The 20,494-nt window shown below is 37.0% G+C and overlaps 1 long non-coding RNA gene across 2 annotated transcripts in view; it reads right to left on the bottom strand.

Moving 5' to 3' along the window:
- Positions 1-20,494, bottom strand: part of LOC104682785 — a 232,296-nt gene that overhangs the window by 202,777 nt on the left and 9,025 nt on the right. Inside the window, exon 3 of one of the 2 annotated variants that reach the window (XR_750736.2) lies at positions 9,882-10,042. The exons of the other annotated variant lie outside the window; for it this stretch is intronic. This is a non-coding gene — a long non-coding RNA (uncharacterized LOC104682785). The remainder of the gene's footprint in view (positions 1-9,881; positions 10,043-20,494) is intronic. 2 annotated transcript variants of the gene reach the window in all.

Genomic DNA, 20,494 nt, shown 5'->3' with positions numbered 1-20,494 from the left:
AATGGCTCCATCATTTGAATAAAACAACCCTTGCTGTAGAGAGGCATTACAAGATCATCTATAATTAAATAGCAAAGCCTGGATTCAAAGCTACATCTACGGCTTTCCAGCAGTCATATCTGATACCCATGGTGTGTCCTTAGAAAGAGGAAGTGAAGATGTACTTGAGGAGCAATCACTTTAAGTTAAGGCATCATTATCTGTTTGGGCTGCTGTAGAAACATCCTACTAACATTTCCATGTTTATCTTCTATATTTATTATCTATTGCTGCGCAACAAACCATTCCAACATTTAACTGCTTAAAATAACAAATAATTATATTCTCACACAGTTTCTGAGAGTTGGGAGGCCAGGAGCCATTAAGCTGCCTTGTTCTAACTTGGAGTCTGTCAAGATGTTGGCAGAGGCTACCATCATCTGAAGGCTGGACTATGGCTAGAGGATTTGCTGCCTACTTGGATCACATGGCTGTTGGAGTTCCAAGCTTCTTATCATAGGGCAGCTAGCTTCCTCCAGAACAAATGATTAAAGAGAACGTGGTAGAGGCTGCATTGTCTGTTTTTATTAGGAGTGAATCATTGAACCCATCCCACTCAAGAAGAATTATACTCTAACTATTGAAACAAAGAATATCAAAGAATTTGTGATCATACTTTAAAACCACCACACCCTCTCTTTAATCAGTTCTACATGCTGCAGTTATTTTATTTATTATAAACAAATCTGATCATATATCTCTTTTTATTAAACATTAAATATATCTCATTGGTTTGTAGATTAACAACCCAATATCTTTGGTCCTATTTGATGTGGCCACTGCTTCCCAACCCTGCCTTTGTCATCTCTCACTCTTCTTTGGCTTTCTGGCCACACTCTCTTGCTTTCAGTTACACCAATATGCCAAATTCCTTTTGGTTCAGGACCTTTGCACCTGCTGCTTCTGTGGCCCAGAATTATCTTGCTTTTGCTTTTACTTATTCATCAGGTCTTGATCCAAAAAAATCATCCCTCAGGAAAGCTTCTGTGACTCATCAGCCTTTATCAGCTCCCCAACACAAGTTATTGTTGTAGCTTGTACTTCTCCTCTGTGCCACTGATTATAGTTTACAGTGTTATATTTCTTTGATTTTTTGGTTATGGTTTTAAGTTTCTGTTTGTTTTGCTCACTATTGAATCCTAGTGCATGATACAGGGTATGGCTGGTATTAGTGTTTAATAAATGTATCTGCATTTATTATGAATATGCTACTATGAGCGGAGGATGAGTTGATGGAACAAACACATCTGCTTTAAGATCCACTTTAAGAGTAGGCAAATACATCTTTATCTCTTATTTTTAATAAAGACCTAAAGAAAAACAAACCTTGATGAGATAGGCCAACAATGGGGGCATCAACAGAGGAAAAAAAAAATTAGAGGAAGACAAGGAAGGGATGTGTGTAATCAGAACTCTGCTGTGGTGTCTCAGAGCTGGCTAGGTCAGTGAAGAGATGCAGCCCTAATCTCAATGGCATTGATCCGGAACAGCTTGGACTCAAACTTTAGAATATATCTGCACATCAGGGAGGCTCCACAGGTGGGAGGCTTACTATGCTTTAGAACTTTTATTCTGATGCTTTTCTTCATCAGCTGCCCATGATCCCATCATCCACAAATAATCTTAAAATACGCACACATGACAGTCTCTCGGCAATAGCCCATGGGCAAAAACAGTACCTAGAGAATTACTTCTTGAGTTTCACCCTCTTTGTTAACACTTCCCTGGGGAGGCTCCTAGATCAGAACCATCCTAGGATTTGGTGAGTCTCTTCCAATAAGTACAGGCTTCTGGGTGAGAGTTGGAAATTGTCCACACCTACTCATTGTGTTGTCAAACCCTTTGCACTTGTGGGGACTAAGATGCCTGCATTTCTGAGGTTATTCACATAAGAAGTGAGAAACAAAAATAGTTTGTTGGGAAATGAGTTCAGTCCCAGCAGCACAGCTCTGAGCCTAGAGAGAAGACAAAGCTGCTTCTAAGAATAAAAGCAAAGTCCATGTTTTCTCATTACGGTTTCTCCTGCGTGAGCCCCTTAAAACCTCTTCTATTGTGTCCAGGACTGAAAGCTTCTAGTGATCTGACAGAGGCTGTCTAATTGGGTGGTTGCAGTTCATCCTATTTTTCATTAAAAAAAAAAAAAAAAAAAAAAACACAAAAAAAACTCATCAGCACTGTAGCCTCCGGGGTCCACAAGGAACATGTTTATAGAGAAGAAGTTTTTGTGTTTATTAGCATGAAACAAAGTCCATTACACAAAAGCCTCAGAAACCCACTCTAGCCTCAGCAAGCTGTGGTTTCAGACATGAGCACTCACTGTCACAGCCATAAATCATTGCTTGTGACAGTCCTACAGGGCCCTGAGAAGGCTGTTCCTTCACTCAGCTAGGCTATTTGACTCAGGAGAGCTTTAAAAAGACTTACCTCCAAAAAATCACAACCATTCATTTTGGGTTGAGGCTGTAGAAAGGACATTTCCTTCCAAGTAGGAATTTTTGAAGCACTTACTAACTTATTATGTGTCTGGCATATGATAGGTAATACATATGTATGTATATGTGGTGTTGAAATGAGCTTCTTGTTTTACAGATGAAGTCACTAGGTACCGAGAGATTAAATGGCTTGTCCCAGGTCATACAAGTAAGGGGTAGAATCAAAGTGTGAAAAGGGGGCTATCTAAACCCAAAGCTTCTCGTTTTCCTACCACAGTGTATATCTTCTTAATATAAGTTGAAGTTTGCACAAGAGCCTCTTTAGAGTCTCACTCTAAATAGGCAGATGGAGAAGGAGAAAGAGGGCAAAGGAGCAGCTGACCTGGGTTTGGGTTCGGTGTCTGCTGCTGTGACAGCCTGGGTTGCCTGCTGGGCCATTGTCTTCATGGGAATTAGGTTGGCTGTCCTGCTAGGGGAAGACTTTAAGTGCAAGTTATGCATCAAGCAACCAATATGTCAAGAACTAAGAAGAAATAATGTTTCACAAGGATAAGCCAGCAGGAAGAACACCAAATTAATTTCAATTGCTGCCAGAGGAAGAAAAGACGTTTTAGCAATTGATACCAAATGCCGACTGTTATGAGACACAGCATAAGAGTAAGCGACTTCAAGTTATACCTGACCTGACTGATTAACAGAAACCATCAAGTAATTGCCTACTAATAGCAGTTGCCTGAAAGGTGCTGGAACCTATGTGAGGAAGTCTCAACTCTATCCAACCCACGCATTTCACAGCACTTGAAAAGCAAGAACAGGGCCAGTGACTATATTAATATATATAAACTATCATCTTTAATTACTGCACTTAAAGGTGGCTGATTTGCATATGCTTCATAGTTTTCACCTCCTCTTCCTCCTCCTCAAATAGGCATCTAATAAATGTCGAAGCAAGAAAGAAATGAAATGCAAGTAGGCAAAGATAGTGCAACAGGTTGACTTGATGGTGCTTTCTGAGTCAAACTAAGGTGCATTTCACTAAGACAGGTGAGAAATGAGACATAAATGGCTATCTGATTAACCCCATATTTAGCAAAAATTTTGTATAGTAGAAACCAATTTCTCATATCCAATTTTTTGTGAAATTGGTTTGACTTTTCACAGTTTCCAAGTGAATTTTTAAATAAAATGATTATTTGAGTTAATCATTACCACAAAACAGCTGTCTATAATGGCAATAATTGCTATGGAGTTACTTATGTCCTGAGCCAAAATAGACCCCTTTCTCAAATTCAGTATGCTTGTTGTATGTCAGGAGACCATCTACAAATACCTGACTTGTGTCTCATTCTGAGGGAAAAGATCCTGAAGGCAGTTAGTACAGAGCAATGCTGCAAGGTCTGATTAGCATCAGTGTAATTCTAAGGAGTCTAAATCTGTATGATTTTGTTCTAAATGTGAGTTTGCCTTAGGAAAGACCCAGAACATTTTGTGACTTTAAACCAAGTTGTTAAACTATGGCCCAGGGGCCAAATGTAACCCCATTCACCAGTTTTTATAAATAAAGTTTTTATTGGGACACTACCACACCTAGTTGTTTACATAGTGTCTATATCTGTTTTCAAGATACAAAGGTAGAGTTGAGTAGGATAGACAGACCCACAATGCTGAAAGAATTTACTATCTAGTTCTTTACAGAAAAACTTTGTTCTCCATGATCTAAATTATGCCCAATTATCCTTCAAATCCTATCACATAAACCCAATCAAATAAACAATGCTTATTAACATCTTATTGTGAATAAACTAGATCACTCACCATTTACTGACAATCCCAGGTAGAATGTCCCTCAGATCATCTAACAGGGTAGAGATAATGGCACTGGCTATTTGCACATTCTAGAGTTTTACAGTAACAACCATCACTCCAATCTTTTAAGTAGCAAATATTTACTCATGGTCCCTCTCTCAGGGCTCTCTTTTTAGTGTTCTGGGAAATGTAGGACATATGAAGCTATCTTAATCCATTTTGTGCTACTGTAGTAGAATATCTGAGATTGGCTAATTTATAAAAAAGAGAAATTTATTCTCTCACAGTTCTGGAGGCAGAGAAGTCCAAGATTAAGCTGCTGGCATCTTGTGTGGGCCTACTTGTTATGTTCTCACATAGCAGAAAAGTGGAAGAGAGAGAACCCACTACAGCAAACTCTTTTTATAGCAGCATTAATTCATCAAGGTGGAGTCCTCATTACCTAAGCACTCTCCCAAATGCCCCACCTCCCAACATTGTTGCACTGGGGATTAAGTTTCCAACATATGAATTTTGGGGGACATATTCAGATCACAGCAGAGTCCCATACCATATAATGACACAGCTAAAATTCTGCCTGGATAAAATAGATTTACAAAATCTAACACCCACCACATTTAAGAATTAGCCTTAACAACCTATTCAGACTTTCAAGTCCCTTAGGCATTTCTAATTCTTTTGGTAATGTAGATTATTAACAAAAACTCACAAAACACATAAACAACTTGACATGTAATGTTAAGGGGCCATACACATACATTTATCCCAGTCTATCAGTAAGGGTTCAAGAACTCAGACAGAAAGATGACAAAAAACCCAGGCCATCGAGATTTAAATTTGAATTGTGGCAAAACAGTAACATGTTGAGACCAGTAGGGTAATCACTGAGCACATTCCTGCCCTGGTCCGCTTCACATGTCAGTATTTAGAACCCTAGAATTATTGCTGTTTGAATGATAGCTTTATTATTAGAAAATTGCTTATACCCAAGCAGGATATGACTAATACTTCATTTGATGTTTATCATTGTGCTATGGACACATTTCTCTATAATCTGTTGATTGCACATTTATGAGAAGAAAAGGGCTCTTGTTAGTTCTCTTAGAAAAGAAACATTAGATATTTAAAAGTTGGTGAGTTTTCTGGCAGTATGCTACACAGGTTCATGACATTTCCATGAAGCTGTCTATAACACATCACCTATCAACCTCTTTGACACTATCTACACCAAAACATCCCAAAGGCAGTCAAAGGTGAAGGCTCCGGAGTCTAATTAACCTGGAAGTGTCAAGTTTTTTCAAATTCACTCCAACTTGAAGATTCTAGGAAATTTCATATGTTCATTAATTCCACAAATATTTATCAAGTTTAAGGTAATGTTCAGGATACAAAAGTGAGTAAGAACAGGTCCTTGCCTCAAAGTGACTCAAAATTTATCTGTTCCATAAGAGAGTGGGAGTTTGAGCTGTAAGTGAGCCGGAAAATTCCTAACAAAAAGTTCTGAGCTTTTCTGAAATCAATCAAATCTAGCCTATCAGAAAATCAGTTCCTAGTTGAAAAGGATTTTGCTAGAAGGAAGGAGATTCTAGGTGTCTAGAAATGGTTGTAGTTTTTAACCCATTTTCCTGATGCTCAAGCTTAAAATTCCACACAGTACATTTCTTATTGCTTTAAAGCAGCCAGCAGATTTAATGTAGAAGTTTAACACTAATTTTTTAAAAAACTATGAAGCTATTAGTTGCCTTTGATGATCCTGAAAGAGCAAAGCTCTTAAAAATAGTAATGCTATATCTATTGTAGTATTTGAAAAGAATAAGAGGAAAGTAAAAATGCAAGAATGCGGTTAGATCCAGGAACAGAAAAAAGGTGGAAATAACTTGGGAAATCTGAATGAAGTCTGTAGTTTAATAGTATTATAGCAATGCTAATTTCTTAGTTTTGATAAATGTACCATGAATATGAAAATGATAACATTAGGGAAATGAGACAAAGAGTATATGGGAACGGTCTGCTCTATTTCTGCAATTCTTCTGTAAATTTAAAATCCTTTCAAAACAAAACTACTGAAGAATAAACCATCCCTAGTTATTGTTGAAAACTACTTTTCTTTTATCTTATCTTGGTATATATATATATGAAATATCTGAAGTAAGAACATCTGAAATTGACTAGATAGATAAGGCATTATTAGGACTTACCTATTTCTAAGTGACGATATGCAAGTATAGATTTCCAGTGGGTCTTTCAAACACGAAATGCCCCATTTGTTATGAGAATTAGAGACAAAAGTGTGTAACTATCTGTAAAAGTAGAGCTGAAGGATTTTAGGTGTCTTTTTCACAGTGCTTCTCAATTTATTCATTAATACATCTCTTATGGTCAGAGAATTAAGGTGCACTCCAGAGCATGCTGAGGTTTGCCAGAAGTGACACACCTATAGAAGGAAACCATCTTTCTAGTCTCAAGGTTGAACCTTACAGATTCACAGAATATATTATGTTGTATATTATGTCGTTATTTAACTTTTTCCAAAATTTTCTGGCAAAATTGATGTTTTAAAAAAAGTTGATGATCTTAGTAATTGCTTGAAAAAATGTTAGCTGATTATTCCATGTTGATCCAAGGGAATTGAATCTTTGGCATAGTACTGCAAAATTTGGTAAAGTAGTAGGAGGGAAAAGAAGGGTAGACAGTCATTTGAGAAGTATAGAGTTCCTGGTCTAATAGATTTGATGTCTTGGGCTCAAGATCTCTATCAACTGACCGAAGACCAATCATTATTGTGCTGGGTCTTGAACATGTGGAATGCTATTCTCCCTTTCCCAGCCACAGTATCCTTCAATCAGTCAGGGCAGCTTTCGTCCTAGATAATTCTGGAGGAACTTTTCCCTTTTTATATTCCCTGACCTTATTATTTTTCTTTTTCTTTTTCTTTTTTTTTTTTTTTTTTTTGGCCATTCTCTGTTTTTTTCCGCATATGGAAGTGGGAAGAACCTTTTTCTATACTCCAAATTCAGTAAATTTAGCAACCCAAGGGGCTGACATGCATTTTATGGTGCCTTTTCTTGCAGCCACCATTGAGCTTTTTACAGTGATGAGACAGACCATCATCATGGAGTGTGAAATACTGAATGAGAATATGTGTCCTCAGAGCGCCCTTTCTGTCAGGGCCACAGAGTACAAGATGGAGTGAACTCAATCTGATGATGTCAGGCAGTACAGATCAGAGTGCAACTTTGATTGGAGAAATTCCAACCCCAAATGCCATTTATATAAAGTCCAGTTTGAATTTTTTAGATAATTCCCCAATTTATGGATTTGTTTGGTCTAATAGAGCCTGACCTGACATTTATTACTCAGATATCACTTTCTGTAATCATTCAGGAAGTTTGTTTGCCTGTTTCCTTTTCTCTTTAATTCTAACTGACGACCAAAGTTAGTATGGTAAAAACTCTTCTACCCAGTATTCTCTCAATTAATTAGAACTGCAATGTAATGTACACCTAAAAATTGTAATTAGTGTGAGGAACTAAAATCACAATTATTACATTGCATAGCCATGTTCTAAGAATTGCAACAGAAAATCTAAGACCGTAATGTTTCTGATATATGGTTAATTTTGTTACTGCAGCTCCAAAAAGCATGCTTGGTTTTTATCTCCTAAAAGGAGGCAATAAAAAAACTCAAGTCATCCTCTCTGAAAAACAAACTAAAATAAAACAAAATGTAAGCAGACTCAGCCAGCTCCTGGATTATTTTAGAACGACATTACATCTGATCCTCAGATCTCCAACTTCCAAGAAACTTTATATAGATGCATTCACTGGGGCATGTGAATAAGAGGCATGAAAGAGATTTTGGTAATATGGCACTATGACATTTTAGAATTGTCATTTATCTCCTGTTTTTCACAAGGTAAGAGTATTTCCTCTATTTTTCCACTGATGCCCTTTTGAATTCATTTCTAAACATATTTTTGAGAAATTGGAAAATGTAGTTTGCCAAGCTTGTAATGTACGTATTTTCATGAGTTACAAGTATAAACCAAATAATTGTCTTTTCTACATGATATTATTCCAATCCTAGCACATAGTTGAAAGAAAATTGCTAGATTTACTGATCCCCAGTATTCATGGAATATTAATGTACTGAATTTTTCTCCTCTGGGTTTATCTTCAGTTCTTATAAAAGGAAATATGAATTTTAATAAGACCACAACACAAAAAATGTATGAAAAATTTTTAAGATTTTATGTTATTTGGTGGAGTTTATTCCTTTGCCTGGTAAAATATCTAAAATTACATTTGGAGGGCATAAATTTACAAAACAAAAATCTCTGACTTTGATATTTAATAATCATCTTACAGCAGGTAACAGTATAACAGTGTAGTACCTTCTGAAATCCGAAGGTCAGAAAAAAATATCCTGTGACAAAAAACTGAAGCTAAATGATAAAACATCAACTTTGATTTTATAGTCCAGATATCCTTTCTCTTCTCGGCCATCCAAATATCCCTAATCAAACACAATAGGATAACGGTTGTCAGATAGCTATGAGATTTTAGCATTTGCCTTGGTTCATTTGGGCTGCTATTACAAAATACCTTAGGCTGGGTGGCTTATAAATAACAGAAATTTATTTCTCACAGTTCTGGAGGCTAGAAAATGCAAGATCAAGGCACCAGCTGATTCAGTGTCTGGAGAGGACCTGCTTCTTCATAGATGGACACCTTTCCATTATAACCATTATAACCAATAATGAAAGGAGCTAGCTAGCTCTCTGCAGTCTCTTTCATAATGGCACTAATTTTGTTCATGAGGGTTCTTCTCTCATGACTTAATCACCTCTCAAAAGCCCTGCACTCTAACACATAACATTGGGGATTAGGTTTCAACATATGAATTTTGGAAGGACAAAAACATTTAGACCATAGCAGTATTCAACCTCAGAAGAGTTACTAACAGGAAACAACTTATGTGTTTCCTGTTATAGCAATCATAATTTCTATTATGTAGCACACTTCCCTTCTCCTATCCTCTGAATTTTTTAAAGAAAATACTTCCTCCATTCTATATGCTTTTGATGGGGTATCAGTTTTGCTTCTTTACCTCTGTAACTGGGCTGAGCAGATGGCCTAGACCTAGTCACTCACAGTACTCCATTCCCCTGAATACAGTGAGTAGAACAAACATAAGCATATGCTGCCTGTAATGTCAATAAGAGTCTTGTCTCAGATTGATACAGAGCTACAGAGAAGAGCGCTGCTTTCTTTCTGCCTGTTGTCAAGGTGAGACATTGTATAGTTGGGGTTATAAGTGGCCATCTTCTCTGGCCACATTGAAAAAGTTGCCAGCATCAAGAAGTAAAGAGACCATCGTGCAGAGAAAGAGACAGACAAACAACCTGGGGAGTAAGAGATACTGTTAAAGAGAGAATGTGAATGCAGATTCAGTCATGGCTGAAGGCATCATTTCTGGACTTCCTAGTTAAGTGAACCAATAAATTACTTTTTTGCTTAAATTCATTTGAATTGTAACCAAGAGAACCTTGACTAATACAGACTGTGTGTCTATGTTAAATAATATATTGATGGTTCTACTTACATACTAAAGGGTGTCTGTTGTATAGGTAGATGTTCCTTGTTGGCCAAATGGACAGCTTTGGGGATCATCACACAGAGCCATGAGAAAGGATTAGAATAATTGGCCTTCCAGTTGAACCAGTCCTGGAGAACTGTGGGTTGGCAATACTACAGCCAAATGACCTATGTGAGAGTCAGGCAACAAGATGGTAGAAAGGTTAAGTCTGTGACAAACACAGCCTGCACTGCAGACTTTTACAAGCCGTAAGTCAATGAAAACTAAATTTAAGCTACAAGAGGAATGACATAGGTTCATTCCTTCTCAAGTAGCAGTTCTAGGTCACAAAATGCTAACTAGAGATCCAGTAAGTCTCTTCCTTACAAGATGTCTAAAAGAATAACACAGAACCTCTGCAAAGTATAATGAAAGACAAAATGTGAAACATGAGCTGGAGCAAACAAACTCTAGGGCGCTGTGAAGACCTGAAGGAATTAACACCTTAGTCAATTTTTAATTTCACAGATACTACATCAGTATGCGTTTAGTAAGAAAAGCTGTCACGACATTTCTTTTACTAACTGAAGGCCAGAAATGATGCCTTCAGGCATGACTGAATCTGCATTCATATTCTCTCTTTAACAGTATCTCTTACTCCCCAGGTTGTTTGTCTGTCTCTTTTCTCTGCACGATGGTCTCTTTACTTCTTGCTGCTGGCAGCTTTTTCCATGTGGCCAGAGAAGATGGCCACTTGTAACCCCAAGGAAGAAAACAGGGGGTCCAAAAAGCACAGAATAGTATCTGGGTCCCAGGGATGGATCATCCTTCTTGCTCTCTGCCCCACATATCCTATGTGACAGTGTGGCCTTCCATTATAGCATAGCTTTCTCTAAGTTCTACTGTAACATCACAGATCACCATGTCCTACAGATGGGGGTTGTGTTGTATTCTACTTATCAGAAATTTAATAGAATAAGAAAACTGATAAGACAGAGGAATAGCTGCAAAATCTGAATAAGAAGTCATATTTTATTCTGCCATAGTGTAAAAAACTGAAAAGTACGATTGAAGTAAAGATTAAAAATTAAAAAGAAATGAGGAGCCTCACCTCATAGAATGACCAACCACTCATTTCACATCACTCATTACACATACACTCTCTCATCTTTTTCACGTTATCCTGTGTCTCTGCTCAGAAGCTCCCTGTGTAGCCCTGCAAAGGAAGTCACAGCTTTTCCACCCTTTAGCCAATCCTAGTCAATATAATATACTAGCATGAAGAGAGATATCATGAAAAGTCAGATTCTGGCCAAAACTTTTGTCTGTGACTAATATATTTTCTTAGATTCTCTGGATCCACAGAATGACTAACCAAAACACTAAGTTTCTTAGCCATGCCTTTCAAATGGTACCAGCAAAATGAACAATGAGAATCTCACACTTTGTATTATCAACTTCCTGATGCTTCATATACAGGTGCCATGCTGAACACCTGCCTTATACCTGTAATACAAGCTTTTCATTCACAGTGAGGGGTTGCAGTGTTCAATCCTTCCATGAAGTCCCTCAGCAAAGCTACAGGCCTAAACCAACCCATACAATCTGCCAGACTATGACTTGGAAGCAATGCTTCTTTAGGGATTTTAGATGTGATTTTAGACATTCCTTGTGAAATCTAACCGAAATTCTACATTTGCACCAAAAGGGAGGTTTAGCTACAAAAGACTTGGTCTTCCTTTTTCTACACTTTCTCAGGATTTTTGTGTGAAAGTAGTCCACACAGATTTAATGTTCTCAGCATTTACTCATGTTTGTGGCTTTCCTTCAAACTTCCACACATATTTTCCACATCCTGCTTTCCTTGAAAAGTAGAATATTCCAGGTCTGCTCAGTGTAAAGCATAAGAAAATAATTGCTTCACAGTCCTCACAACTCTGCTTTCAAGTGGGTCCCCCAGACTCTGCCCCCACATGATGCAGTGGTTTGCAGTCACCTGGTACAACCAGGCTCTGAGATTCTTCCTTGCCCTTGTCTCACATGGCCAGTTCTCACCCCCTGACCTCTTTCATATGTGGCTTCTCTTTCTGTTTTCTTATGCTTTCAAATTGGTCCTTACACTATGTATTCTGACCATTTTGCTAACTCATTAATGTGTGGTTGAATTGTAATCCCCTCCAAAGTGAAACTAATAAACATGTTCCCTCTTTTATCACAGATGATAATTTTTACCTTGACATCAAATGTCTTAAATCACTAGCTATCCCAGAAATCCAAAGAAATAGAGGAAAAAATAGATGCCACAAAAAGCAAAAAAACAAACACACTGATACAAATAGCAAAGGTCAAAACGTTGACCTTCTTCTATTCAAACATCTCATCTTTCTCCCTGCTTTTCTATCTATTTGAATCTAATTTATTCTCCCTTAAAAGGTGGTAGAGCTTTTTACACTTAATGGAATTTACTTCTAAGGTATCAAAGTCAATATTCCCAAACATTGTAAATCCTGCTTCACAATATTTCATTTACAGTATTTCACTTACAGCACTTACATTATTTTATTTGACATTCAAAACTACTTAAATAGACCTCAGGCAAATAGGCATTTATTTAAAAAAAATATGCATTGAAAATTCGTGATATGCCAGACGAAGGGACAGTGACAAAAGGCCAACAATTCAGGATTCTCTATGGAAAATGGATTATAGGATGTGAGAATGGATAGGGGAAGAATAGTTGAAAAACTTTTATGGCGTAGGTGTGAAATGATTATAGCATGAATTAGACTGTGTTTATAGTGGTGATGGAGGAAGCGAGGAGAGGCCAATTTGAGAGATATTTAGTATGTAAAATCCACAGTCTATGTTGATGGACTGCATTTTGGGTGTGAGCAGGATTTAACTGTCAATGCAGGAGATGTCAAGGAACTCCTAGATTTCTGGGTGTGCAACTGGAAGGATGAAGGTGCTATTCATGAAATTAAGGAACAGTAGAAGAAAAAATTTGGAGGAAATAGATTATGAATTTGGGTTCAGATAGGTCGAGTTTGAAGCACACCTGAATAATACCAAAAAGGATGTCAACAAGGCAGTTAGACATACAGGTCTGGAAGTCACAGGCATGATCTGTGCTGGAAATACGAATGTGGGAGTTGTTTGCATGTGGCTGTTCACGCCAGGAAAATAATTGTAGTCATCTGGTGTGAAGCTGTAGAATGATGGGTCTCTAGGAAAGTGCTTCCAGTAGGAGAAACCATCAAAAGAAACTGAGAAGATGTGGTCATAGTGATAGAAACCAATGCCAAAGATTGTGATAAAATAGACACTATGAACATGAAAAAAATAACAAAGTTGGGGCTAATGTTGCTGAGAAGTTGTGCAAGAAATAATGTGTCAAGCACCTCCTAAATTAAGACATAATCATATTAAGTTCTCACAGTAACTCAAAACTAAAGTTCACAGAAGATGACATGACCTGCCTAAGCTCATGCAACTCTGTGAGGCAGAACTAGAACTCAACACCCAAATGCTAAAGATATCCAACTGAGTCTTCTTGCTGATGATATATATGTATTTTAATTTACAGATGAAATACTTCTTCAAAATGAAAATGGAATAAATTTGTAAATCACTTTTTAAATTGTCAAAAAAAATCACCATAGTCTTTCTTTTTAGGTGTTACTTGTTTCATTTTATTAGTAATACATGAACATATTTAAAAGGGGTTATTATAAAAAGCAACTCAACTCTGCCCCACCCCCACACAATTTCTGCTTTGGAAAGAAATCACTTTTAACACTTTTAGCTGTGTAGTTATTCTTGGTTATGTCATTGTACTTATTTTCATATTTCTAAATAAATGGTTTATGCTGCTATTTCTAAATTTGTAATTTTTGGATACTAACTGTGTACTTCCTGTTACGGTAGATGCAGCCTCATTGCACATGACCATTTCCCTGTCTCTTCCTACCCAGTTTAATTATATCATTATTTCAGTTATAGAAAATCACATTATACATTAATGTAACTTGGTGAATATTATAGAGACAGATGTTTTATTATGTTTATATTTTCTCACATTAATAATTGCCCCATTTTAACTTACGTAGTTTTAAATAAACCTATCCTTAATTTCCTTTCTTAATTACCTCATTACAGTCACCATAAACCAACTTCTAGTTGTTTCAAAATGCTCAAATTTGTCAACTAAGTCCTTTCACTCCCCAGAATTTTCATGCCTCATTATGTTTTTATTCTCCCTCCATCTGCTTTCTGTCTTCTGGCTTTCAGCTTCCCCTGGAGGTGTGTTCCCCTCTTTGGCTCTCATCCTTATCTTCTTTAATAATGGAATCTATTATAAGAGAATGGAAAGCAATGTGATACCTGTCCCAGGTCATTGATACTTCACGTGTTGTATCCCTCAACTGTGAAATGTAAGGATTTGTTCTCTACAGAAGGCAAATGGATAAAAAGCAGATTCTATTTGCACCTTGAAATCAGCTTAAGAGGCCACCATTTGTCACTGTGTATGTTGAAGTGTATTGCCTTATCAGTGTCACAAGCACCGGGCATACTGATTTAAGACAATAACTTAACTTCCCTTGAGAACCCTCCCTCCACAAGAGTGGTGCCATAATCATTCTTAGTTACAGAAACATTCGAGTGAAGGCTGATTTCAAAATGATTTATAAACTCCATACATCATCAATCTTGCATTAAACCAAATCATTATTTAAAATGTAATATATGTTCTGCAAGTTATTTTTCCTAGTTTTTAAAGCATATTATTAAATATTTTATGAGCAATTGTCACTTTGTCAGAATATAATAACATCGGGAAATTTTACATTCATTTTTAGGAAAATAATCATACAGTAGGTTGTAGGTTGTAGAGCAAAGCAAACTGGTTTACAATTACTTTTAATCCATTTTTGCAAAGACTGTTGTTGTTTCAGAAAATCATGCAATCTTAAATATGTACAATTAAAAACTAAATAGTCTTAGATATATTAACTGGATCGCTCAACCTAACTGCCATTTGCTGTAATATAGATGTAAGCTGGATTTCATAAAGGGCCATAATAATCTTGCTCTAAAAATAAATACAGACTTCTGGTTTAGGATGACACATAAACCATAAAATGGTAAGTCATAAAAACCTGTAAGCTGTGAGATTTTTTTGACCAAATTCCACTAGAAGTCCCCTGGCCTACATGTTGTTTAGGTCAGTTATTCTCCAAGTTAAGTCCCAGGAATAGCAGCATCAGAATCACTTAGAATTTTTAGAAATGCAAATTCTTAGGCCCTACTCCACACCTACTAAGTCAGAAATGCTGTGTGTGGGGCCCAACAATCTGGACTAAAGCAATAATTCTCAAACTTCAGCGTGCATCATCAGATCACAGAAACAGCTTATTAAAATACAAATCCTAGGATCCACCCCTAATTTAGTAGTTCCCAGGTGATACTAATGCTTTGGTCAGGGGATTACACTCTGAGAATTAATGACCTAGGAAAGTTAAGCACTATGGGAATTAAATGGGTTACTATATGGAATCTGATGATCTTTGCCCTGTGAGGATTTTGTTTGGGCAATTTTCTCTGATTTCCTTTGGAAGCATATGTATGTAAGGAAGAGAAAGGGGAGAGCCAATCCCTGAATAAACATTTATTGACACTGTGGAAAGCACAGACAGACAAGAACTATACTCTTGGGGTTTACAGACTAGCAGGGAAAAACAGCCATAAACACCTAAGTTAAATTTTAGTTATGGCTATTTTACATACTTCAAAGTTTTTTAAAATAAGTACTGGGCTAATAAAAGTTCTAACAGAGAAACATGGATATCTGGAGAAATTAATAAGTGATTTTTAACTTCCAATCTGAAGGATGATGTAATTGTTTTCTATTGTGACTGTGTGAAGAGCACAAACTTAGTGGTTGTGACAACACAAATGTTTTAATTTACAATTCCATAGTATCAAATTCTGATGTCAAGATCACACATTGAATTCCAACACTGAGGTCCCTGGACTAAAATCAAGGTGTCAGCAGGACTGCATTCCTTCCTGGAGGTTCTAGGTGAGAATCTGTTTCCCTGTCTTTTCCAGCTTCCAGGAGCTGCCCTCATTCCTTGGCTCATGGTCCCCTTCCTCTGTCTTCATCACCAGCAACATTGTCTCTCTCTGCGCCTTGTTCCCATAGTCACACCATCCTGTGACTCTCCTCTTCTGCCTCCCTCTTCTATTTGTAAGGACCCTTCTGATTAAATTGGGCTCAGCTGTATAATCCAGGCTACTTTCCCTATTTTAACATGTTGATTGACAGCTGTAATACTATCTGCAATCGTAATTATCCTTTACCATGTACACATTCACAGGCTCTGGAGACTAAGATGTGAACATCATTGGAGTATTCTGCCTACTACAGAGGTTATGAATTTAACAGAGTATAAAGAAGGGAAAGAATATTCCAAGCATGTGCTGTTCCATGAACAACATATGTAGAGACCCAGAGAATGACAAGAGCAAGGCAATTAAGAAGACTTACAGAGGCCAGTATTCCCTGAGGTCTGAGAAAAGATGAGGATGGTGATTTGGAGATGGGGTCTCCAGAAGAAATAAATGTGCAAACAAATTAAATGAGGTCATAATTTTGGCAGAAGAAATGAATGGATACAAAAATAAGCCACCAAAATTTTTGTAATCTATCCATCTGACAAAGTCTAATATCCAGAATCTACAAGGAACTTAAAAATTTTACAAGAAAAAAACAACCCCATCAAAAAGCGGGCAACAGATATGAACAGACACTTCTCAAAAGAAGACATTTATGAGGCCAAGAAACATGAATAAAGCTAATTATCACCGGTCATTAGATAAATGCAAATCAAAACCACAATGAGACACCATCTCATGCCAGTTAGAATGGCAATCATTAAAATGTATAGAAACAACAAATGCTGGTGAGGATTCAAAGAAATAGGAGTGCTTTTACACTGTTGGTGGGACTGTAAATTAGTTCAACCATTGCAGAAGACAGTGTGGCAATTCCTCAAGGATCTAGAACCAGAAATACCATTTGACCCAGGAATCCCACTACTGGGTATATACCAAAAGGATTATAAATCATTCTACTATAAAGACACATGCACACATATGTTTACTGCGGTGCTATTCACAATAGCAAAGACTTGGAACCAACCTAAATACCCATCAATGATAGACTTGATACAGAAAATGTGGCACATATACACCATGGAATACTATGCAGCTATAAAAAGGAATGAATTCATGTCCTTTCTAGGGACATGGATGAAGCTGGAAACCATTATTCTCAGCAAACTAACACAGTAACGGAAAACCAAACACCACATGTTCTCACTCATAAGTGGAAGTTGAACAATGGGCCCTACAAAACATATGGACACAAGGAGGGGAACATCACACACACTGGGGCCTGTTGGGGGGTAGGGGGAAAGGGGAGGGAGAGCATTAGGACAAATACGTAATGCATGCGGGTCCAAAACCCAGATGATGGGTTAATAGGTGCAGCAAACCACCATGGCATATGTATACCTATGTAACAAACCTGCATATTCAGCACATGTATCCCAGAACTTAAAATAAAAAATTCTGGAATCATCAAAGCAAATATACTCAAAACTTTTCATCCAAGTAATGTGCAGACATATTCAACCCTCAATTTTAAAGTGACTATTTTGCTTTGTAATAACAATTCATGTATTTCCGGGATGCTTAAAGTTATATTCAGGTTTCCTAGCTTTCTGCCAGAACTGTCAATAGAAGGAAGGTCAGTGCTCCTGAAGGCTACAATAATAGAAAGCTCTTAGTAGGAAACATAAAGGATTCCACATTATTTTTCCTACCCAGGCAAACTAGTTTATCTATTTGATGTGATAATTCTTAAAGGATAATTTATCATGATCAGCAAATGTTACATGGAAATATTTTTTTCTTTCTGACATCTAAATGTCCTGAGAGACACCCATGAGCATCATTAGTATGTAAGATAATCTATTTTGCCCTTGGAAAGTGTCTATGAGGGAGTACTGTTCTGAGTCTAAACACAATTCTCTGTGCTAGAGAAGGTGTTCCTAGGTAGCCTGAAACTCCTGATTCCATACTCACTGTTTTGGGGGGGAAGGGGGACAATTGCTTTAATCAAAGAATTATCTGCCTCTAAAAAGCATAAAAATGACCACCTTAGGGAAACCATCTCCATTTTCTCTCTCAACTCTTCCAATGGGGACTGATTGAACAAATTTTCAATACAGCCATGAAAGTGAATTCAAAAATCTTTAAAGTTAAAATGACTAGAAGATGAAATATGCATTAAGTCCTATTTCACATTTTAAAATAGCTATAGAGACTAAAATGATTTGATAAAACTATCAATAATAGTGGATGCTACAGAGAAGAGAAAACCACAGGTGAAAGTTCTGGATACTACATCTACTCACTACACTGCTGATGGAAGTGGATTGAGGAGCACACATTTAGATTCCTTGCCACATATTACACTTTTTGAAGAATCCCCTAATTGTTCAAGAATATCCTCTGGGCACGCAAAAGCCCAGAAAGGCACTTCTAGATGGAGAACATTATTGTGATCAATGAGCACATTGAATAAAAATATTAGGAAATACATTATTCCATGTAGTTAATCCAAAAATAAATACATCTCTTTCCCAAGTTATACTGATTGTTTGTATTATGTATTTGACTAGGTTTGGGGCATGTCACTTTTTTCTGTATGTATAATTCCTTTTGAAATGGATATAATAATTTCTTTTGAAATAAAGAACCACAGTAAATAATTTTCTGTAAGAAGGAAAATGGTGGCTTGTACACACAAAAAATAATTTTTTTCTAGCATATTTTATCTTTCATCCTTTGTTCTAAAGAAATATTTCAAATGATGACTGCAAAAATGTTCTTCAAATTAATGAACAGTGCATTGCATTACTTAAGCGTTTTTGTTTTAAATGTTAGAATTGATGCATTAGATATGGGAGCAGCCTTTTACTTCTCAAGAACCACTTTAAATTTCAACCTATTACATCATTCTTTTATATTAAACTATCCATGACCATTTATCCATCCATGTCATGTTTATTTATTCATGAACTACAAAAAAAAATGAATAATTTTTTTTTCTTTTTTTTGCCAACAATCAGGAAATTACACTTAACTTAGGGTGGATAAACTCCTAGAAACAAGTACTATCAGCAAAATTTCCTCAGCCTGATTGAATATTGAGCACTCTTTTGGTTTTAAATGTTAAAAATCCAATTTAATGGCAATTGAAGCCCAAACAAAACTATAGGAGTTTACTGACACATAACTTAGTACAAATCTGAGGTTAGGCATGGCTGGATTCACAGTCCAAACAATATCATTATAATCCTCTATCTCATTTCTCTATTTCCATCTCCATCTCCACCTCTGTTTTTATCTTCATCATAATCAGTTCTATGTGTCAAGGCTTCTCTGTGTTGGCTTCATCCTATCCTACTATGGATACCTTTTCTTCTTGAGTTAGGAAAAATGTCTTCTAGCAGTCCTCAGATTTTACCTTAACAGCTTGTGAGATAAAAGAAATAGATCAACTCTTTCAAAGTATCCATACAGCACTCTTACGGAAGATGTCCGGACTTGCTTGTGTTACTGTGCTCATGCTTTAGAGCAATCACTGTGCTAAGTGTATGGGTATCTCCTGTAGACAGGACACAAATAGAGTGACTTGATCGACAATCCAATCAGGGGCACATGAATTGAGGAGAAGAGCTCTGAAATTAAAGAGAGTGCTGAAGAAATTCAGATATCTAGTCCTTGGTTCCTTGAAAGTATGACAAGTTAAAGGTCATACTCATGTTTCCAAAATCAAAGGGAAAATTCCCAATGATCTCTCTGGCATAATAAAATAAGAATGGCATTAGATCTCCATTATCAGCAGGTTTACATTGTATGGAAATACCACATTTTATTTACCTCTTCATCGGTTAATAGAAATTTGGTTTCGGGCTGGGCGCAGTGGCTCATGCCTGTAATCCCAGCGCTCTGGGAGGCAGAGGCGGGTGGATAACCTGATGTTAGGAGTTCAAGACCACCCTGGCCAACATGGTGAAACTGCATCTCTACTAAAAATACAAAATTAGCTGGGTGTGGTGGTGGATGCCCGTAATCCCAGCTACTGGGGAGGCTGAGACAGTAGAATCACTTGAACCTGGCAGGCAGAGGTTGCAGTGAGCCAAGATTGCACCATTGCACTCCAGCCTGGGTGACAAGAGCAAAACTCCATCTTAAAAAAAAAAAAGAAAGAAAACAAAAAAAGAAAGAAAGAAATTTGGTTTTGAAGTCACACACACAAAAAAGGAAGAATAATTTCGAAATTAGCTGATGAATAAAAGTTGTAGAACAAAGACAACTTAGAGCATGGTCCTTCTAGAACACTTCAGAATGGAGCACTTTGCTCCAATGTGAGAAGGTATGAAAAACAGGAATGGTGGAATGGCTGTTTAGGCTGTTCACTTAAGGTCTAGAGACTAGCAGTATCAATACAGAAAGAGTGGAGGAGGTAAGACCATTACAAGGGTCCAAATCAAGGTCTACAGTAA

The sequence above is a fragment of the Rhinopithecus roxellana genome, chromosome 6, assembly GCF_007565055.1.
Source record: "Rhinopithecus roxellana isolate Shanxi Qingling chromosome 6, ASM756505v1, whole genome shotgun sequence".
Classification (NCBI taxonomy): Eukaryota; Metazoa; Chordata; class Mammalia; order Primates; family Cercopithecidae; genus Rhinopithecus; species Rhinopithecus roxellana.
This window is presented reverse-complemented; position numbering and strand designations above follow the sequence as displayed.